This window comes from Pleurodeles waltl, chromosome 4_2 (genome assembly GCF_031143425.1).
Source record: "Pleurodeles waltl isolate 20211129_DDA chromosome 4_2, aPleWal1.hap1.20221129, whole genome shotgun sequence".
Lineage (NCBI taxonomy): Eukaryota > Metazoa > Chordata > Amphibia > Caudata > Salamandridae > Pleurodeles > Pleurodeles waltl.
Genome location: NC_090443.1, coordinates 552,866,044 through 552,889,960, shown reverse-complemented (window position 1 = coordinate 552,889,960; position 23,917 = coordinate 552,866,044). Strand labels below are relative to the sequence as shown.

General features: G+C 45.2%; 1 long non-coding RNA gene across 1 annotated transcript; it reads right to left on the bottom strand.

Moving 5' to 3' along the window:
* Nucleotide 1: 1 nt before the first annotated feature.
* LOC138294186 (uncharacterized) lies at nucleotides 2–18,482 on the bottom strand. The gene is made up of 4 exons (XR_011203253.1): nucleotides 18,079–18,482; nucleotides 16,989–17,217; nucleotides 7,751–7,847; nucleotides 2–855 (listed from the first exon to the last, which is right to left on the bottom strand). It is a non-coding gene; the product is annotated as an uncharacterized lncRNA (long non-coding RNA).
* Between the last annotated feature and the right edge of the window lie 5,435 nt (nucleotides 18,483–23,917).

The following is a 23,917-nucleotide window of genomic DNA, read 5'->3' as shown; positions in this document are numbered from 1 at the left end:
ACTAAGAATACCAGCATTAATAGTGAAATTCAGCAATTAAGTTTGTCAGTCATTGGTCACTGTAAACTTCACCCCTAACAACCTACTTAACCCAGATTAGCATTAGCATGGGGTCTTCATGCAAAAACAATTAAGGGAAAACATCATTTTGGAAAAATCTACTTAAGTGAGGATCTTTATAACACAGCACAGTTGGTACCTAGAAGAAAAGGCACAAAATAATCAGTCTCATTTTCATAGCTACCTATCCAGGATGGATCAGCAACAAGTCAGTCTTTGTCTTCAGGTTATCTATTAGTCAGCTACGGATCAGGCTCACAGACCATGAGCCCAATATCAGCACCTCGGACAGCGTCTCCTGACGTCATCAACTTTTCTCCTCAACTCTGATTTCTTGCCCTTGTCATGACTTTTTTTAGGGTCTCCCAGTCCATCCCCCTAATTGCTAATTGGTCAGTCAGTCGGCAGATATGATTTTAACCTATAGTTTTTGTTTACCAAATCTACAAATTTTCATATGTCTCGGGTCACAAGATGCGGATTGGTTCCTTGTGCGATGCCCTCATCATCCGGCTCATCAGGTATCAAAATTGTTGCATATCCTTCTTCAGTCAGTGCTCCTATTGTTCAAGTCCTGGGAAAGTACATTTAGCCTGCTCTACACATAATTGTATCAAATTGTCTTCATCATCTCCAGTCCGCTGGTACATTGCAGAACGTTCTAGCTACTTGAACTTCGAACGGGTCAAGGTTGGTTATAACGATTTCCAGTCCTTTGCAAAGCGTTCAGTATTTCATGCTTTCAGAGTGTGCGAGGCCCAGTGGAACTAGGCCTTTAGTCCCGCTAACGTAATACTACAAATTAATATAAAACATAGGTTATACATCTCATTATGACATATTATTACATTTATCTTCATACATTTTCATTATTTCATAAAGCTTTAGTCATTTTAGTACACATGGTGCTCACTCCCTGAGGGCACATTTTCAAACGGGCACATTATTTTTCTCTAATTAATTTCTCTATGCAATTTCTTATTAGTAATGACATATAGCCCATCAATAATTTCTTTATTAGCATATCTGCTTCAACAACAGCATATTCGTCAGAGTTCAGGGGAGTGGGGTATGCAACTGGCATGTGTGCTGCACTCCGTCTCTATGTATCCAGATGACATGATAATATATTATCAGGTTCTCCCACTCTGTTTGTGAAATGTTCCTAGACTGCTTACTACCTTCCGGGCCTTGTCTGCACTTCTCATTAATATCGAGAAATCCTTCACATTTTATTTCAATGCAGATGCTCAAGGCCCTGCACCCATCTTTGATGGATTGCCATTGCCTCTTGCCACACATACCTTCTGATACCTGGGCATCCACACTTACTGCACTACACACGATTTACTAGAAGGTAACCTTGTGTGGACAATAAATACCCATTAAGACCAGGGCTTTAAATGGGAAAAAATAAGTGCAGGTACTCATTAACATATACTATTAGTGTGGGGGTGGGGCTAGGGGCGGGGCGGGGCTAAGAGCAAGACATGAGGATACTTAGACTTATATACCAGTTGCAGCACATGCCAAGGCCCATGAGAAATGTGTTTGAATAAACAAAACAAGTTAACTCGTTAAACGAAATGAAAGCAAAACACAATGCTATTTATCTTACTGGCATACTGTTATTTGCTGTCGTTTTGTACAATACTATATATTCTTGAACGTGCACACACAGACAGAAACAAGCCGACACGTACACCCAAAGCACACCCACAGTCCTCCTTAAAGTGTTTCGAATCTCTCCCTCTTTCATACGCTTTTTTCTCACACAAAGACACACACATACAAGCAGGCAAACACGCATACATAAGCAGACCCTCGTTCGAGAGACTCAGGTGGGATCAAAGCCATTTTAAACTTTCCTCCCATGGCTTTCTTAGTTGTCACTGTCAGCGGGGCTGCCTCAATTCCTGTGTTTACACAAAAGCACACAAGTGTGTAAATGTGATTGACAGCACAGGGTCTGAATGAACCCTGTTCTGTCAAACACAGCGTGATCGTGAATACCCAGACATTAGGATCATAATCCCGTCAGTTTAGGGCGACAGAAGCACCTTTACTGTCTGAGGCGGGTTCAACCCTGACAGCCTAGTGCTCACCAGCACTAGCAGTTAATGAGCCTACCTTTCATGAGTACAGGTACTCTCCTTGGCAGCAGAGAAGTGCCGGTACTCAGAGTGAAAAAAATAAGAAGTGCCGGTACTCAGTACCTGTGAGTACCGGCCCATTTAAAGCACTGCTTAAGACACAGATAGAGTTTTGGATCACACTACCTTTGTCGGTTGCTGACCGCCAAGCTCTAGCCAAAATGGTTATGCTACCTAGATTATTATATAATTTTGTCAGTTTACCGGTGACAGTACCGGCGAGTATCTTTCGAACACTTAACACTATGCTAGCTGCGCTGGCGTGGGGCAATCCCGCCGACGGGTGAGTTTTAATAAATTGCAGCTACCTTCACCTAGAGGTGATTTGGAGGCCCCAGATTTTAAATCATATTGTATAGTCAGGTAGTTGCAATGGCTGGCATACTGGGTGGCTGGTCACAACCTGTCTGCAATTGGTTATTTACCTGCGCAGATTGAGAAGGGGCAACTGCACAAACTGTTATGCCTGAAGCAATAATACCTAGGGATTGTCCCCCTTTACTACACATAGCGTTAGCATATTGGAAACTGGTGCTGAAATGTACTGCGTATACTACGCCATAGGCACCAAACATCCCTCTCTGTGGACTCCCAGTGCCCTCTGAGACACTCACTGAATGACGCCTACTGCCATGGACACTAGAAGGGGTGTCGACTGTGGGCTCCCTGTTTCAAGAACATACATTATTATCCCACACCGAATTTGTTCACCAGTATTACCTTCCTGACTCATTATTTCTAACTCACACTAGTATACTCAAATACATAAGACAGCATTGGGCCCCTGATGGCGTCGAACCAGCTAATCATGAATTAATACAATCAATACATGTTATGGGGAACGGCAGGCACACCCTTCTCTATTGCGGTATTCATACACACTCGGGAACAACCTTAATCACTCTAAAACATACGTGGGAAACTGGCCTATTTTTAAATAATTGACAGGGAATGGGAGCACATACTACAATATCCAAAACAGGTCTCAGTAAATTGTAGATTTAAATTGGTACAGTTTTTAATCCTTCACAGAGCATATCTAACGCCTCTTAAAATTGCAAAAATATATCCAAATGCTCCCTCTAATTGCCCTCGCTGTTGGGCTACAGGGGCAGATTTGTTGCACATGTTATGAACTTGTCCCCGTTTGGCTGGGTAGTAGTCTGGTGTAGCCGAGATCCTGACGCAAACTACAGGGTTAGATCAGTAGAACACACCGGCACAGTGCCTCTTGGGGTTGCACCCTACGCCTCGAGGTTCCAGGGTACAGCATTTCACAAACCTAGCACTCTTATTGGCAAAGAAAGCACTTGATTACACAACAGTGGAAAGCGCAGTCAGCCCGATACTGGTCAGATGGCATAACAAGAAGACTGGGGGCAAACAGAGAGTGAGGCCCTATGACATGAAGAGTACAGGGGCCTCTGTAAAAAAAAAACACATAGCCATGAAATGGGATGCACTGCTTGAAGGTTTCAAGTCCTGTGACTTGGCACCAAATTAACCACCCTCACTGTACTAAGGACACGATTTTGGTATACACTGTGGATTAAGGACTGAGCACATTGGGAGTGACGTCCCACCGGAATTAGACCTATGGATAGCGACAGGAATCAACACAAATAACACTCGTTTCCCAACATGTTAGAGTGTAATGAACACTTAAGCCCTACTGGGTATATAATCACACAGCCAGTCATTTGTTCCTACATCCTGCAATGTAACCCACCGGAAATGAACGCTGTTGCTATGGGCTAGGGAGGGGGGATATAGTTAGGTAATGCACTGTTATTAAATCTATATACCTGTAATTTTCCTGTTTTGCAACTCCTGATAGGCATGAAAATGTACCTTTAAAATTGTAAATTATATTGGAACGTCTGCAAAATCTAAAATGCAATAAAGGTTGTTGGGGAAAAATATAGCGCTTTCTATGCTGCAACAGGTAGGCTGTGTAGTTGAAAGGGTGTTGTCCTTGTTTTCATCTTATGTAGGAAGTGTTCCTATGTTGAGCATGATCAGGCTGTGTTATGGAATGCAGAGCTTAGCCGTTTATGGTATTACAACATTTTTACGATGTTCCCGATAGATGCAGTCAGTGCCTGCAGATGCCAGGAAATGACAACTCCACCCCAAGGGAGATGCTAGATGTTTGGCAAAGTGCTGGGCAGTCCCCCCGGTGTTGAGGGGGATGCACAGCTTTCGGACAAGTTGGGTCTTCAAAATTGTTGAGGTACCCGCAGCCAGGCATGGTTTTCTGCCAAGTTCGGTGTAGGTCCACATCCTCGTGGTGTTGACTCTTCTTTGTCCTTCTTCTGTTCCCGGGTAGATGAATCTGTCTTTCTGGTGTTGAGAGGTGTTGGGAAGCCAGGTCACATATCAAAGGCAGCAGAGGCTTTGAAGCCTCTGGCCTTGATATGCTAAATTCGCTAGCCACCCTGCTGGAGGGGTTGTGATCATCTTCCACCAGGCAGGCATTGCTCTTGACCTCTGGGAGCATGGCTCCCAACTGCTGGGGTTCAGAAAGTCGTTTGTGGTGGTAGTCTAGACTATACCAGTCAGCCAGCACACTTAAGTGAGTAGTAGGGATATAGGGGGCTCTTCTAAGATGCCCTCTGGGTGCATATCTTCATAAATCCGATATTGGCATCAGTATATTTGATACCAAACAACCTTATTTTCAGTTTAAGATGACTTCCTGATACTTAAAATGTCTAGCATTTGAACTAGGCATTACAGGGACACATCTGCTCATGCAGATGTGCCCTCACCTGAAATATAGTGCACCCTGCTGTAGGGGTGGCTTACATATAATACATGTAGTGTACATGGGCATAGCACACAGTGAGCGTGCCATGTGGTGTTTTCAGTATGGTTTGCACAATTTCACACATCCTTCAATGGCAGTCTGCATGCAGTTTGTGGGATTGTGGGATTGTTCCTTAGGGTGGCATAATACATACTGCTGCCCTCAGGGTCCCTCTTTAGTATCCATGCCCTGGAGACCAGGGGTACCATTTACTAGGAGCTTGCAGGGGTGCTAATGTCCTTGCCAATTGAGTTACAATTGAACATGTGTCCTGTTTTAGGGGAAAGAGCACTGGTATGGAGGCCTCGTTAGCAGAGACCACAGTGCACCACCGATCAATAAGATCAGTACAGGTAAGCAAAAAGTGCGGGCAACCGTGACAAAAGGTGGCAACCATGACAAAAAGTGGCACTTTCCTGCACACTGCATGTCCTGTTATGGTATTTCTTATGATTATAATCCACTTTGCTCGGTACTGCACTGGATTTTCCAATATGAGATAATTGGTTTAAAGTTTATCGTCCTGAGCTGTCATAAGTTGGAGAGAGGAGTAGTTTGGAAATTTGCTGGGATGGACTTTGTTGCTATGACATCATATCTAATTGTCATTGTGAAATGTAAAGAAGTCACCATAGTATGTAGCTACAGGGGACCTGCAGTGGTGTTCTAGATCAGATCAGCCAGCAGTATAAGCTGACCTCTTCCACTCTAGATGGAGAAGTCAGGTTTGGAAGCTAGAACAGAACTAGTTGATTGACAAGATCTGTAGCACATCTCTCTTATGTGAGTGCCAAGTTTGAAGATTAGGAATATGAGGATAGTGTGGAGGGTGATGAAGTTTAAAAGACAGATGTTCACTTTATGGTGAGTAGTATGTTTTCCGCCTTACCCAGATCTGCAGATCCCTTTATAGTAGTCTGGTATCTCATAGTCCACAAAGATGATTACCACATAGTCACTTTACAAAACAAAAAAACATTGTCTCGAAAATATTAAACAATACTTCTAGTACAATGACTATCCCTTAAATCTGTTTATATATAGTACACAACGTTAAATACACTGGTGTTGCGGAAACGTTACATAATAACTAACCTCTCGTTCAGCCACTTTTCACTAAGCTAATTTTACAGTGTGATCAGTTTTGTTTGGAGAGATGGTTACCGAGTTAAACATGATAGTAGCTACTTTCCTATCCAAATAAAACGTCTCAACCATTTCCTCCCTAAACCCTTTAATCACCCCCTACTCTAGAACTCCCTTTAAAGTATTTCATCCATGCCCTTGTCTGCATTCCCATCCTGCTATAACACATGCTAAATAAAAAAAGACCAAATAAAATCAAACTGTAGATTATGTTGAGTCAATCGATAAAAATCACATTCCCCTAAAGTGTATCCAAAAATGCCTTAATAGTTGAGGACCAAAATGCTTTGACTGCAAACCCAGAATCCTTCACTTTTGTCAAATGTCATAGTTTGAAGACTAGAGATATTAAACCAGTCCTAATTTTCTTCTCAGCCAAACTGTACGTTATTGGACTCTCTTGTAATTACCAATTTACCCTATGCATTTATGCTACATTGCATACATCACACTCTTTCCCCACCACTCAGACAACACGATCAACTCATCCTTTCTCTCTGGCACAATTCCTGGACTGTGGAACATGTCCTTGTCACACCAATCTCAAAAAAGGAACATCTGGCAATCCACCAATACATCTCAAAACTCCCATTCAATCAGTAAAAATCTGGCAGGGGAGGTGAAAGACAACTTCAAGATTAAGTGGAGTTTAACCACCTCCTCCAGGACCAACAGCCAGGATTGCACCCCTCAGGAATCTCAGATATTAAATTGGTCAATAAGAAGATCGCGCTCTCCTCTCCCGGACCAAGACAACAAAACTGCCCTTATACTTCTTGACTCCTCACTGCCTATTCCACTGTAGCCTGTACAGACTTACTGGAGAGACTGAAACAGTTGGCAGACATATCCACCCTGTGCTGTAATGGAATCAAAATGTCAGGATTGCATCATTATATAATCCACAGATGCAATGTCTTGAGTCGCTCCTGAAGGATCTAAACTCTCCTGTTGTCTGTTGAACATTGTTAAAGAAATCTGTTCACACACCATTCAAAGTCTGAAAGGGTTTATTAACAAAAGCAAAATTGATAGCCTGTTAATCACAGGTCCAGTCGGCCAGAGTATCTCCCAGAAAGTTGTAATGGAGTGTTCTCTGTAAGCAAAGGTGAGGCACAAATTTATAATATTACAAATAGATGATCAACACAATCTCCATAGTCTTCATTCCACAACCCCCAAAATTCTTCTTTGCCAGAACCAAACACCACTGAATTCAAAACCGTTGTCTATGGTAAGCAGTCGCTAAACACTATCACATGTGTGGTCAATTTGCCTCTGCTCATGTATTCCTGTACAGACATTTGGAATAAATGTGCAACATACTGACCCTATAACAGCACAAACTCCACCTTTGGATGACAGGAAAAAATCAAGAACCATTTTGTTCTGCGAAAAATTCCAGCCCGCTAATTAATCAGCAATCAAACTTAAGCCAATTGCAGATGAGTTTGCTATTTCCTCTGACTATTGGACTCATGCTTCTCACATATGTGAACTCGTAGAAAATATGAATAGACATATATTAATTATATAATTCACTTAATGAGAGCATGCTAACAGAATCTCTTTGCCCGCTTACCTGACGATCCAGTGAATGAGTAGTTGACCACCCCAGAGAGTACCAGGAACTCGCTGCATACTCAGGAGCACTAACGTTTGACACATGTCCAAAATGCCTAACAGACACAAAGATCAAAACTTTAGTGCAAATAAAGAAAGCCAGAGGAAAGGGAAACATAACAAACGTGTAGTGAGATGCCAACACTGGACAAACTAGCAGCTACCAAGACCCTACAACCAATGAAGTTAAGAGGCCACTTCTTCAATTCTGCTGACTCTACATAAGGTAACCTGAAACGTCCTACCCACCACTTCATCTTCTTCTATTGGTCTTATGCCAGCTCATGGCCTAGAAGTCTGACCTCTTACTCTGTCTCCCCATTCTCCACAGGCTCAGCTGTCACCTTCTCCATTCACTCAGTGCTCTTCTATGTCATACTATTGCTCCCTGCTGACTAGGGTATGTACGCCTATTTCATTGACTTCCTATCCTCTCCTAGGCTTTTGTCTCAGGTTTCTGACAAGTAGCTCTTCCTGTGTTCTGAGGAGGAAGGGAGGAATGTGCATTCATGCTTCTTCACTGTCCCCTTGTGCTTGGAGACCTCCCATCACAGCCTTTTGCGGCTCACAGAGATTTTAGGGCAGGTAAATCAGCTGCCTATTTCATTGACACAGTCATCTGCCAGGATCTGGTCAAAGGATCCTAGGTAACATTTGCCCCTGTACTCCTCTAGAAACCTCCTGCTCTTGTCTGTAGATTTCATGCATGCACACAACTGATGTCTCTTCATCACCCCCCCAGGAACCCTACCCCAACCCCCAGCCAGCCACATTGTTTTTGTCCAGATAAAATATGTTGATTTCAAACACAAATTAAATTAGACTCATATCGTCACTAAGCATAATCAAACTTTACATGTAAAAAAATTGAAAGCACACTGATAACGTATGCCAGATTTATAGCATCAGAAAATCAGTTATAGCACTTCCAGCAAGATGGTGCGCGGGACGGACACCTAAGGCACGAGCTCCGTCCTGGCCTCTTACCATTCGTGCAGAAGATCCTGCTGCCATGCAGTTCGGGCCCTGGGGCTGTCGAGTGAGCCTCTGGAGCCGCTGCCCAAGTGCTGGAGGTGCGGCTGAGGCTGTGTGAGGGTTCGACTAGGCCTGTTGACGGGCAGACGTTTTTCGGCGCGGCTGGCCGACCTCGGTCGCAGCGATGTTGAAGCCGGGGTGAGGGGACCATATTAGCTCCACGGCCAGTGGGGGTGGAAGGACTCCTGATTCCCCCCAGCCCTCCCCAACCCCCTGTGTTTGGCGTTCTGGGGGGACCGGAGGGCGTGAAGGGGGCCCACACGGATGCAGTAAGTGGGGGTGGAGTCGCTGGTAAGGTCGCTCCAGAGGGACCACTACACGAAGGTGATGACCCCCCCCCTCCGCCACCGGCCCTAGAATGTCTGATGGTGCCAGATAATGCAGCCCTTCTGGCTCCCATTCAGTCTTCTGGTGAGGCCCTGGAGGGCGGAGTGGGGGAGGTAAGATCAGAGGTTTCCCTCCTTCTGCAAGAACTCCGGAATGTGGCCGAATGAGCCACATCCGCGGAAACTTGGATATCCTATCTTGAAGATACTGTTCAAGACCTCTGTAAAGAAGTAGCAGAGCCTGGGTCCGGGATAAGGACATCATATGGCGGCTGCCGAGAACCGGGCCCGCAGAAACAACTTACGATTTGTAGGCTTTCCGGAGGGAGCTGAGGGGTCGGATAGGGGTCACTTCCTGGAGACAAGGCTCTCGGCTTGCTTTGTGGTTGATCGCGCACACAGGGCTCTGGGAGGTAGACCCTGTCAACACCAGGACAGTGCGTGCTCTATGGGCAGCATAATGCAAAATGACAAACCTTATGCAATGTAATAATTCATGCATTATGTGTTGATATTGTATATTAACCTTTTGCATTGCAGGTATTTATCTTGAAATGTCATTAATGCTGTTTGTAATGTATTGTTCATTTTCAAGGTTTTGCTGCAGGAATACAGGGTGTGGTCCCTATTCTGAGCCTTTCTAGACGCCTTTCCTGCTGCCTGGGTGGGTGTGGCATGTGGGCGGGGCTTGGGTCTATTAAAGGGACCCAGCCCAGCTCCACGTGCTCACTCCACGTGCTCCCGATGCAGAGCAGCAGCATTTCCCTGAACTCCTGTTCCGGAGGCATACTTAGGCATTTACCTGTCCCTGTCCTAATTATTTTGCTGATCTTCAAGCAGGGCGGTAAGGTGGAGGTCGGGGTAGGCCCCAGACTCCGTTTCTAGAAGCTTTTGAGTTTTGACCTTGTGATTTACAGTGTGCACGATTCATTCTTGGCAATTAACCCTTGCAGTTCGGATCGGCAGAGTGCGCAATCATTTCGAGGCATTTGAATCTTGGTGGTTGAATCTGCAACAGTGTGCGCGATTCATTCTTGGCAGTTAACCCTTGCAGTTCGGATCGGCAGAGTGCGCAATCATTTCGAGGCATTTGAATCTTGATGGTTGAATCTGCAACAGTGTGCGTGATTCATTCTTGGCAATTAACCCTTGCAGTTCGGATCGGCAGAGTGCGCAATCATTTTGAGGCATTTGAATCTTGGTGGTTGAATCTGCAACAGTGTGCGCGATTCATTCTTGGCAATTAACCCTTGCAGTTCGGATCGGCAGAGTGCGCAATCATTTCGAGGCATTTGAATCTTGGTGGTTGAATCTGCAACAGTGTGCGCAATTCATTCATGGCAGTTAACCTTGCAGTTCGGATCGGCAGAGTGCGCAATCATTTCGAGGCATTTGAATCTTGATGGTTGAATCTGCAACAGTGTGCGTGATTCATTCTTGGCAATTAACCCTTGCAGTTCGGATTGGCAGAGGGCGCGATCATTTCAAGGCATTTGAATCTTGATGGTTGAATCGGCAACAGTGTGCGCAAATCATTCTTGGCAATTAACCTTTGCAGATCGGATCTGCAGAGGGCGCAATCATTTCGAGGCATTTGAATCTTGATGGTTGAATCGGCAACAGTGTGCGTGATTCATTCTTGGCAATTAACCCTTGCAGTTCAGATCGGCAGAGTGCGCGATCATTTCAGGTATTTGAGTCTTGATGCGCAGTCTGGCAATAAGGTGCGCAATAATTTCTGAACAATTGAATCTTGAAACTCAGACCAAACAGAGTGTGATCCTTCTAGACAAAACAAGTTCAGTCAGTTTACCTCTTCTACAGTATCATTCATGAATCCTATAACAGGGAATTATTTGGGAACGAATGTACTCATTGATTCTTGTTATAATAAGTAATTGCTATTCTAAGGACTAACTTGAGAGAGTTCAATGTTCAGAGTATATGATTATAAGAAGATGTTATTTTGAAAACGTTCATATGAAAGTCTGCGTAATCCTTCTTTTATTTCCAGGTATCCAGAGTTAAAAAGGTCACGTTATTGAAAAGTTCTTGATCTCTCATGTTATTAGAGTATAGATAATTAAAACAAAGTTCATGAAGATTAATGTGAATAACCTTGCTATTGTGTTCTTAACTCTTGCTTCCACAGGTCTCTTTCCCCGCTGTTCCCGACCTAAAACCCCATCCCCCACTTGGCCATTCTTTAAATCTGTGCTATGATAGCTAGTAGAGTTTGGAGCTGCCAAGAGGTGAACGCATTGGGAACAGGCGCAAACCCCGAGGATCCGGTCTCGCTGACAGACCCCCAGGCCAACCATCGCCCAGCTCCTGAACTTTCAAGATAGAGACATGATCCTGAAGGAGATTCCCTAAGCGGTGAGAAGTGCGTCACAGAAACTATAAGAATCCTATCTTCCCCGACTACACAAGAGAGGTTCAGAAGCAGCAGCGCTCATTTAACTTTGTGAAGGCCAAGCTCCGCACCCTCCAGATGCAGTACATGCTCCTTTTCCCAGCCAAACTGAAGGTTCTATTCTGAGGAAAACCCTTTTTCTTTCAAACGCCGGAGGAGGTGTAGGAGTGGTTGTAGTACTGCCTCCAGCTCCCTGATAGAGGGGGTCAAGGGACTGACTGCAGGCCCAGAGAAAAGGAAGGCATGGGATCAAACAAATGGCAGCACCCTAAGAGATGAAGTCGAAGAAGGCAGAGAGGAGATGGAGGCAGCCCGTTGAGACAGTCGCGGGGGGCAAGGACTGGAGTGGATTGGTCTGAATTGGAAGGGAGCTGCAGCTGGTCCATTAGGAAGAGCGACAGAAGAGACAATCCTGCTTAAATTTCAAGAATGAATGAGACGGGATGGACACAGAGTCAGAGGCTGAGTCTCCCCATCCCTTGGCAGTGGCCATCAGCCATCAGCCATCTGGAGACAGAGGAGAAGGCCCTGGGGGCCAATGGCGGTGCCAAAACTGCTGAGGCAGCAACTTAATACAAGACCATAGGAGGATGAATGGGTTTTTCTTTCCGTGATCCCCCACCTTAAGTGGAGAAGAGTGGGCGCTGATCTTGCCGTGATATCCAATTTCAGACATTTTGGGTTGTTGAAGCTTGAAAGTTGTGAGTTGAAGGGATAGGGTAGTGGGGGGGGCTACATACCTCTCAACTCCCGATGAGACGCTGTTTAAGGTTTCAGGCTCACAGGGGTTCATCAGAGGTGGGGAGGGAGTGGGTGAGTTATCTGTTTTGAAAAAGTTTGTTTCTGAGGGGTTTATGTGTAGGGTTCTAAAGCTACAGACACAGACATGCCACAGGTCTTTACTGAAGAGGTGTCAGACTATAGGCGTCCCCAGGGCTTTCGTGGGGGTTGTAGAGAAACGGACTACTCCCCTCAATGATATTCAACAGATGAATCAACATGGCTACCATGGGTGATCCAGAGCCCCCAGGACAGCCCTCAGGGCCTTGTCGGTCTTATCATGGCACATTAACGTATTGGGAGATAAGGTAAAGAGGGGTCTGGTGTCTCACTATATAAAGAAGCTGCGATCGGATATAGTGCTTCTCCAGGAGTAATCTCGAAGGGACGAAGTGTAAATGTTTGGGCAGGGGGACATATGTCACTTGGCGCATGTAGGCTTCACTTCGGGCTTGAGAGGAGTGGCGATCCTAGTTCATAGGTCCCCTCCCTTCCGGCCTACAAGGCAGGGAGATAGGTGGGGGTGTAGGGGTCCTGGGGCGGGGCAAAAGATGTTACTCCTGAGTGTCTATGCACCACCGAGGCTCCAGTCCCCGGTGTTAGAGAAACTGACAGAGATACTCCAGGGGACAGAGTCTGAGGTGCGTGTGGTAGGAGGCAACTTTACTCATGTGATGGACATGGAGGTGGATAGATCGGGAGGGACTGAGAGCAGGACTTCCCCCACTCCACTAAACCACCTTGTCACAGCCCCAGGACTCTCTGACTTGTGGCAGAGGGCTCATCCAGGTGAACGCAAGTATTCTTATTTCTCTGGAGCTCATAAGGTCTTTTTGAGGTTAGATCACATTTTTCCACCAGAGGGAGAGGTGGAATCAGTTACATAAGCAGATTATTTGGCCCGGGGTTTGTCCGACCATTCGCCCCTACTAGTGAGGTTTGGGAGAGGTGGAGAGGGACAGCGTAGATGGCGACTTGGGATTTACTGGATGAGGAGGTGTCACATGGGCTGCGGGTGGATGCCGAGCTCTATGTTCGAGAGAATATGGAAGCGGTTGAGTCTCCGGTAGTGCGTAAGAGGAGCACCAGCTTGAGGATCTGGAGGAGGTAGTGGGATGGGAACTGACCCTCCAGGCCCTTCGCCGGCTAGAACTCAAAAGGGTAGAGAATAGGGCAGGGGCAGAAAAGAAGGCAAGGGCCAGGCTTTGTAACGCCCAATATCGGCTATACGATACGGGGGACAAAGCAGGGAAACTCCTGGGTTGTCTTGGGAAAAGGAAATGGAAGCCAGATGGATAGACGAGCTAGTGACCCCGAAGGGGGAAAGGGCGATATCTAGCAAAGACATAGCAGGGGCCTTCGCTGAATACCACTAGAAGTTATATGCAGCACGACTGCTACGAGATAAACAGCAGATTCGGGCCTACCTAGAAGGCCTTGAAGTCCTGGTATGCCGAGGCTCAGGAGGTGCTGGAAGGGGAGATTACCTTGGAGGAGATTAAAGCAGCTACCACGAAGCTCCGTTCTGGGAAGGTCCTGGGCCTCAATGTGTTCCCAATGGAGCTATACAAGAGATACAATGACATTCTGGCCCCTCATTTACTGGATATGTTTAAAGAGGTGAGAGCCCAAGGGGCCCTCCCCCTAGTTCTTCGACTGGCAGAAATAGTGGTAATTCCTAATGAGGGGAGGCCTGGGACTTCATGCACATCCTGCAGACCAGTCTCCCTCCTAAATGTAGAGGTGAAAATTCTAGCCATGGTTTTAGCAATGCGATTGATGGGAGTTACCGCTCCTCTTTTTCATAGAGACCAATCTGTCTTTATGCCTGGATGCTCCACGAGATATAATCTAAGGCGTACCCATAATTGGATACATACTATATTAAGGCACCTGAACTCCCATATGTTCCTGGCCCCTCGAAAGCCAAAAAGGCATTTGATGCAGTATATTGACCTTTCCTGGAAAGTACTTTGGAGGGATGTAGCATGGGCCCAAGATATTGAGAGTGGTTGAGATTGCTCTGTTGCAGTCCAGTGGCTATGGTGAGAGTATGGTGGAAATAGGGGATCTGGATTGAAAGGCTGCATCTATGTTCCAGAGAGAGGTGGCCATCCGGTCACAGTTGCGATTAATCCAGTTTAAGATCCTGCATAGGATCTATTACGATAGACAGCGGTTACATGAGGTTGGTAAGTCGCAATATCCGGAATGTCTTAGATGCAGAACTAGAATGGGAGACTTCATACACACTATCTGGGGGAGCCCTGTAATACAGGACTACTGGTCAAGGATTGTGGGGGAGTTACAAGGAATATTGATGGAACAGATCCCGCTAGACCCCAAATTCATTCTCCTAGGGATTCCCAATAATGTGGACCTACCTCGGGCCTGCTTCCTTTTTTGTAACCTTGGGCTGGCGGTGGCTAAAAGAGATATCGCCCGTTTATAGTAATCAGAGGTAGGCCCGGAGGTGGAAATGTGGCGAAGAGGAATAGACTGATTTATGATGGCAGAGCAGGTTACATATGGGTATAAAGGCTGCCCTAGGAAATTTGGGAAGGTCTGGGGGGCCTGGAGGAACTACTATTCACTGGATTTCCAGGAGCCCAACAGCTGAGGAGGCACAGGTTGAGTAAAAAGACGAGACTGGCGGCCTAATAAGAGACGCAGAGGCGGGGACGACTATGAATGGGAAATGAAGAACGGGCTGATTGTCCGGCGGTATGTTATTGGTTCTGTGGAGGGAGGTAGGGAAGGGGGGTGGTTTAATGGTGTTGGTGTTTGATAAACGGGGTGCAAAGAGGTGGTATTACTGTATATATCCTTTTTGGATGTGGTATGCACCTGTTAAAAGACAAATAAAAAGGTTTTTCAAAACAGAAGAGCAGTTATACAGTAGGAAACGTGATAGATTCAAACAAAAGAGAACATAGAGATTTCCGAAGACTGAGAGAACGAGAAAGGAAAAATATGATCTTCAGATTGTAGTAAGGATGTAAACAATTCAGCTCCAAAGCTTATTATCAACATTCTTCTTGGGAGCCAATATGCGAAAGACAGACACTAAACTAGGGCAGTTCCTTCAGGCAGAAAAACATGGCAAAGCAGGTTACAATTACGCTAATATAAAATTATTATTTCTCAGTTGCTGCTTGGGAAAAAATGAGGCACAAACCATACCACTGACTCCCAATATAGTGCGTGTGAAAAAGGCTGCTTTATTAAAACAGGAGTGCATCACAAAGAAATACCCTGGCCTGTGCCCTTACAAAACTAACAACCTCACTATACATACACTGCCTCCTACACCTGCCCCCCAGCCCTATAAACCACCCTTCCCTCAACCTCCTGTAAGGTAACTTAACATTCTTTTCTGTTGTGAATTTTCTGATCCCCTCCTTTCCAGCCTGCTCTTCCACTATCACGAAACCCCAATAAACGTCTGTGAAGCTGTGTGACTTGTGGGCGACCCGCCCCTGCAACACCTGCATCAGCGACAACCATACCGACCAAAACCTGCACACCTGTCCCCAACAAGCCACTTATTCTAACTACACCTGGCCTGCTCCTCCAAAAAATTATACTATAGGGCTGGGTGGGTGGGCAAAAACTGCTATTGTGAAGTGTCTATGGGGCTGCCTAGTTTACACCTACCCACACAAAAAGGTGTGTGGGAACCCCAAAATGTCAGCTGTATAATCATTGGCTACCTCCTTTACCGTATGTAGCCCAAAGGTAGCACAGTCGTCTAAACTATGCCACCTCATGCCCAAATGCCCCATGGGACAGATATCCCCCAAGCACCACCTTGGGCAAGGATGGGGCACAAATCAGACCACTGACTCCTAATATTGTGTGTGTGAAAAAGGGCACTTTATTGAACCAGGTGTGCATCACAAAGAAATACCCTGGCATGTGGCCTTACAAAACTAAACCCCACTGTACTTACTCTGCCTCCTACTCCTTACCCCCACCCCTAAAACTCAAACTCCCCTTAACTAAAAAAAAAGCATTGTACATTATAAATCAATGCACTCCAGCATTTGTAAACTTAAACGTTATATGTGCCTACAAAGAACCTGTGAGGTAACTTAACGTTTTGCTCTGTTTCTGTTGTGAATTTTCTGATCCCCTCCTTTCCAGCCTGCTCTTCCTCTGTCAAGAAACCCCAATAACCTTTTTTGAAGCCCTGTGACTTGTGGGCAACCCACCACCAGAAGAAAGGCAAGCCAACTGGCCTTTTCTTCCGTCCCACTCCCATGTATGAGCGCTACTTACCTGTTTCTAAATTTTAATATTTTCTTACAAAAATCCTCTTACCTCTAACAAGCAAAGGCGCATCCTAAAAAGTAAGAGGTGCACCCCGTCGTTCTGAAAAAACGTTGGGCTGTACTCTGGGCCCTCTACCTCCCACGTGGCTTAGTATCCTCCACAATCTCTCTCTCCTCCACACTTTCCTCTTCATAATCCAGCTCTTCTAACTCTGAGCACTCTCCGCGCACCCACACTCTTTTTACACCTGCCACATCACCCAATGGGTTGTCACCTGTTCCCAAACAGTGAGGTCTTGCCTGGCATCAAAATCTTTGCCTGCCAGTCCCCCGTGAGATGTTCCAATGGACCTTGAAGAGACGTACCAGACTCGCTCAAACACGCTTCAAATATGAAAGGATATGTAGCCACTGCTGCTCCTTGATCCAACTGCATTCTCCCCTGCGAGGCCGCTACAGACCTTCGCTGGATGCACGCCTCCTTGTTCCCTGCCGATGTCCAGCCGGTCGCACTGCACCATGCCTTCTCTTCCCCTCAAGGTGTTGCAGCCACATAGTGCTCTCCCGAGTCAGCATCCCTGTTTCCACCTGGAATCTGCAAAAAACTTGGTAAGTCCGGTGTGCATGGTCCTCCCTCTTTGCTTTCTCTATGTCCCCCCAATTAGCTTCTATGCTATGGAATGGTAACTCGAGTCCTGATTATGCCTCCAAGTGGAGTGTCTTTGCACTCTTTTTACGAGCGTAGACTCTTTGTGGCCTCTTTCTCTCCACAGAGAACTGTGCCATCTCCCCCTCATCCTCGCTCCATTCCAAATCTGCTACATCCGGTACTTAGGTGCCCTCTACTCTCACCTGCTGCTCTACCCCTTGTCCTAAACCCTTGAGCTAACCCTGATCTTGCAGGGGGTCCCTCCCCACTGGCACCATTGTCCTGCCCTTGACCTCTTCCCCGCAAACATTGGATTCCTGTGTTTTCCTTTGCCCTTCTTCAGATGTCCTCACCAGTCACTCCCAGTAAGCCAGTAGGGATTCCTGGTCTACATCTCCCCTATCCGTTACTGCCTAATGATCTACTGGGGCTCTGTAACCCCCTCCAGGAATTAAACCACCCTCTGACTTTCCCCCGGCCCCTACTGTACCTTTATGCTGCCCATTTTGTTCCTCCCTGTGCTCCCCTTGGCTTACATAGCTCGTAGTGGGTGTGCAGGCTATTTGTGTTATGTGGGCGGTGACATCCTCCTCCTGCCCTGGAGCCTGGACAACCCCTTGATTATCCCTCACCTACCCCTTCCCCCATGTCAGGCACTGTTTTGAAGCCCCCCTCGATTCCTCTAAGCCGCTTTTAGCCCGCGGCCCCATCTCCCCCACCCCTACCCCTCACCACTGATCGGGCCGCACCACCCAAATGCGGGCGGCCCGCCTTCCTACTTCATTCCCCACTGACTTTGTCCTCCACCTGGCGAGCAGGCGAACTCTGCTGCCGCTACACCGCTGGAAGCTCGACGCGCGGGCTACGCCGACACGCTCCCTCGGATCAATTCGAGGTGCCCAGCCGCCATGAGGAGCTGCAGTGCCTCCTGCACCCATGGACCCACTGCCATGCCGGCAGTCCTTGTCCTTCAGTCTGACGTCACCACCACCCTTCCACTGATCTGCTGCCTTGAACTAACTCCTCGCCGCTACAACAGAAACAGCCTTCCCAATTTTAAATAAGCCAACTGACAAAAAAACTGCTGTCGTGAAATGTCTCTGGGGCCACCGGGTATACCTATACACACAAAATGGTGGGTGGCAGCCCCAAAATGTCGGCTCTGTAATGGTTGGGCTACCTCCTTTACCAGATGTAGCCCAAAGGTAGCACCGGCCATCTATACTGTGCCACCTCATGCCCAAATGCCCCTGGGCGATGGACCTCCCTCCAGTCAGCTGTCCCGCAAGCCCCACCTTGTGCCTGCTGGCTTAGCTCTTCCAGCAAATGATAGGTGAACTTCCAAACGTACACTGACAACACACAAATCCACTACCACTTGGAAAACAGGTCTGGGAATCTAACCACCATCAATGTATGCCTGCACAATATGTTCTGACGCAGAACGTCTTGCGCATGAATGGCATCAAGATCGTGATCTTAGTAACTGGATAGACTAATTCCAATTTACTACCATTAGCCTGGTCCTTAATTTTGCCAAATGTAAATCATCAGAGGATTCTCTTCGATTTCAACCTCTCTTTTACTGTTCCATCATCATGTCCTTAATTGTGTCTAGAAAATCAAGCCACTCTGTTCTTTGTTACTGCACAATCCAATAATGAATAATCCTTTGCTTGAAATAATAAGTTCTCAAAACACTCAACAAGTAACTGAAGACAATGGCTATCTAGATGAAGGGTGAAAGCTAAACATGGCTGCCACGTAGGAAGCCTCATAAAATCTTGCAAAACTCGCAAATCTTGCGAGATTATGATGTTCATCTTGTATTGGGAAAACTACCTCTTAATAACCTCCATGCTGGTACAATAAACAAACACAATATCGAATGTATATGTGTTCCATGGTCTCTGGTGCTGATATTTGCTATCACTAAGTAAAGAAAAAAGAGAGGACAACAGGTACTGAACAACAGCAGCTAAAGCCATCGGCTCATGTTAGCCACCTGTAGTGCTTTCCTCTTATTTAGTTTCTAAGCACTAACATAAATGCACTTCTGAGGTCAAAGAAGACTTTTATTGTTATTTTATTCTTCCCCAACCACAATGTTTATGAATGAATGACGAATTAGTAGCTTTCAAGTCCGCGTTAATCAAACAAAATATATCAGTTTGCAATATACACAGCAGGTTATATTTATAAGATATTGAATGCAAAGCAAAACAAATACTTCACCGTGTAGGAACTATTTACAGCTACATCTTTCTAAGGTCTGCAAGCTGAGACCCCTGTCAGCCGCGAGAAAGAGTGTCATCTACCCACACGGGATGCTGGCAACTGGCGCCAAGCTCCAGCACGAGGTCCGGCAGATTCGAATCTGACTCTCTGCAGCCTGTTACATTCGTTACAAAGGTGTGCCCCCTCCTCTCAGACCTGGGAAACTGAGCAAGCCTTTTGGAGACTGGCCAGGTCTCCAAGACTACTCCTGTTCCCAAGCTCAAGGGAAGAGAAACGACGCCCATGTACTCTCTCTTATCAGGTCTAGTCTACTGTGAGAGCAAAACATCTTGGTTCTCTGGTGCAAAAACACAGCTTGGAAAAATACAGAACTCCACGTTAAAGGCAATGGGCAGCTAACCTAAATATCAAATGCAATGTCATGTTAAAGGCAATAGGCAGCTAACCTAAATATCAAATGCAATGTCTAGTGTCATGTCAAAGCCAATAGGCATCTAAGCTGAATACAAAATGCAATGTCTTATATCATGTCAAAGCCCATAGGCAGCTGAGCTGAATACAAAATGCAATGTATAATATCATGTCAAAGCCAAAAGGCAGCGGAGCTGAATACAAAATGCAATGTCTAATATCATGTCAAAGCCAATAGGCAGTTAAGCTGAATATCATGTCAAAGCCAATAGGCAGCGGAGCTGAATATCATGTCAAAGCCAATAGGCAGTTAGGCTGAATACAAAGTGTAATATATGATATCATGTCAAAGCCAATAGGCAGCGGAATATATGATATCATGTCAAAGCCAATAGGCAGAATATCTAATAGCATGTCAAAGTCAATAGGCAGCTAAATTGAATACATCATGTCAAAGTCAATAGGCATGCAATGTCAAAGCCAATAGGCGGCTAGACTGGATACAGCATGTCAAAGCCAATAGGCAGAATACAGAATGTAATGGCTAATGCAATGTCAAAGCCCATAGGCGGCTAAACTGAATACAGAAAGCAATGGCTAATGCCATGTCAAAGCCAATAGGCACAATACAGAATGTAATGACTAATGCAATGTCAAAGCCCATAGACGGCTAAACTGAATACAGAAAGTAATGGCTAATGCCATGTCAAAGCCAATAGGCGGCTCAACTGAACAAAACATACCATGTGCTACTGGTGAACATTGAGCAACTAATATGCGCAGTGGTGAAACACAAAGTCATTGGTCAAAACAAAACTCCATCAAATAGCAGGACATTCCGCCCTTTGACCAATGAATTTTTGTTTCACATATCTCATATTTCAAACAAACAAAAAAAACATTATCAGCAAATCAAATTTCAATGATCAAAGCAATCCCTGTAAAGCAATAGAAGTGAATTAACACATTGATTTCATAACCTTTCACATCAGATACATCTATACAGAAAAGACTGGGCAATTTTTTTTTTTTTTTCTGAATGAGTCTCTAATTCAACAGTGTTAGCAATTTGATGTGGCATGAGTTCTACTCATGTAAAGATGCACGGTCCACTTGAAAGGTTTGCTGGAAGGTAAGCAAAAGTCAGAGTTCCATACGAGAGGGGAGAAAAAAAAAAAAAACACAGCAAACAAGTTGAACTTGAACTGAAGGCGCAGTTTGCGCAAAATGGATCCATGGTGCTGGCACTTTACTCAGCCAGGTTCAGGTTGGGGATTCGGTCCCTTCCCCGACCCCACACGCACACACCGGAAGGGGGACCACACAGCGCACTCAGGGACAGTGGCGAAACGTGGTAGGATCTGCAAAAGAAACAAGTATGACTTTTCTTGCAAATAACATTTTTCATTTAAACTGCACCCTTCCTCTTTCTTTCCCTGTTTTATAATCAGCAGGACGTTTTTGGGGCCCTTTGTTATATTTTCTGCAGGTTCTGGAGGGTAACTTGGGGCGTCAGCCCACACATCAGCACTGAGGTTTTTATCTGCTGCACCACAGCTTCCCTTTTCTTGCACTGTCAGAAGGGCTGGGGCAGACTCCTTCTTTACCAAACCTCCATTCACTGCACTTTTGCCAATTTGGGCCATTCTGTCTCCAATTTGTATGAATGAATCAGATTCTTTTCTAGGTATCAGCATAATTTCGATTTTTCCTTGGTAATTTGCAGCAATCACTCTCCCTAAAACCTGATCAATTTGCCATTTCTGTTCTGGTAACTTTCCTCTCCCCAACTGCTCTGTGACTGCTTGCATGACAGATTGCTTTTGTGCGTGCTGCACAGTTTTTATCAAATCTAGGGGAATGGGCATCTCTCTCATCTCTGCCCACCTGTAAGTGGCCTTTTCACATTTCTGGGGCACCCACATAGCCATCCCCACTAAGGCAGAATTCTGGGTGAACACTTCTCTCTCTGCATTTTTCTCATTAACATCTGCAAGGTAATTGAACCAGTTAGGTGCTAAAACATTATCAAAGAACCAAAAATCAGCGTAAAAATGACACATCTCACGTAGCTCTTGCTTTAAAATCTGACACACATTATACAACGCTGTTCCTTCTACTGTGCCAGAAAGCAACATTTCAGTCAATGAATCATTAGTAAAACAAACATGCTTTTTATCTTCAGTAGACACGAATTCAAATGGTGCACACAATTTCATTGATAATTCTTTTACCTGTGGTACTCTAGCCCTGTCTTGCAAGTACCAGATCCATTGTATGATTCTAGCTAGGGGCCCTATTTTCTTTCCTTGTTCTTGATTTAAATGTACATCAGTATTTCCTTCTTGCACTGCGCAGAAACCTAAAGTCTGCATTATTTCATTTGCCAAATCACAAGCGCGCAGCTGCATATTATTTTTCACAGTGACCATGTACAAAAGTGTTAGGATTTCTCTCAAATGAGGGCTATTCTTTTTCCAAAAATCAAACAAGCTAATGAAACTCGGGGTGTCTTGCTCTAAAATCTTTTGTGCATTTTGCAACGTAACTCGTAAATCACATTCTGGTCTCTCATCCCTGTTATCAGTTAAGGAATGCACTTTGGCTGCCAAAAACCCTGGCTCACACGGAAACTCAGTGCAGCTCGGAGCTGTCTTAACCCCCTCATTACTGGAATGGGACAAGAAAGATTCTTCAAAAACAGCCTTTTTATAACTTTCAGTCGGGCTAATTTGCTCACGTAAATTCCTATTTTCATGTTCCAACTTCCTACATTTCTCCTGCATTTCTCTGTAAGCAGATAAAGGTATCCAGACCTTTCTGTCATCATTACTTCCAAAACACACTTTTTCTACATATATACAACGGGAATTATTTCTCAAAACAACATCAGGCATTTTAGCTACACATGCATTTTCTTCTGTAATTCCCCAAACAGAAAACAATTCACAGTTTTTCTTAGCACCATCAGGCAGTTCATCAACACATGTATTCTCAGACATGGTCTGCCGTGCTACTGTGATTCTCCAAACAGAAAACAATTTCTGTAATTCTCCAAACAACAAAAAACAATTACACTTTTAAAGTGTGCACTTAGAAATCTACTAACTCGTCAAACCCCTTTAATCACCTCTTAATGACCGACCCCACGACTCCAGGTACCAATTGTAGTGCTTTCCTCTTATTTAGTTTCTAAGCACTAACATAAATGCACTTCTGAGGTCAAAGAAGACTTTTATTGTTATTTTATTCTTCCCCAACCACAATGTTTATGAATGAATGACGAATTAGTAGCTTTCAAGTCCGCGTTAATCAAACAAAATATATCAGTTTGCAATATACACAGCAGGTTATATTTATAAGATATTGAATGCAAAGCAAAACAAATACTTCACCGTGTAGGAACTATTTACAGCTACATCTTTCTAAGGTCTGCAAGCTGAGACCCCTGTCAGCCGCGAGAAAGAGTGTCATCTACCCACACGGGATGCTGGCAACTGGCGCCAAGCTCCAGCACGAGGTCCGGCAGATTCGAATCTGACTCTCTGCAGCCTGTTACATTCGTTACAAAGGTGTGCCCCCTCCTCTCAGACCTGGGAAACTGAGCAAGCCTTTTGGAGACTGGCCAGGTCTCCAAGACTACTCCTGTTCCCAAGCTCAAGGGAAGAGAAACGACGCCCATGTACTCTCTCTTATCAGGTCTAGTCTACTGTGAGAGCAAAACATCTTGGTTCTCTGGTGCAAAAACACAGCTTGGAAAAATACAGAACTCCACGTTAAAGGCAATGGGCAGCTAACCTAAATATCAAATGCAATGTCATGTTAAAGGCAATAGGCAGCTAACCTAAATATCAAATGCAATGTCTAGTGTCATGTCAAAGCCAATAGGCATCTAAGCTGAATACAAAATGCAATGTCTTATATCATGTCAAAGCCCATAGGCAGCTGAGCTGAATACAAAATGCAATGTATAATATCATGTCAAAGCCAAAAGGCA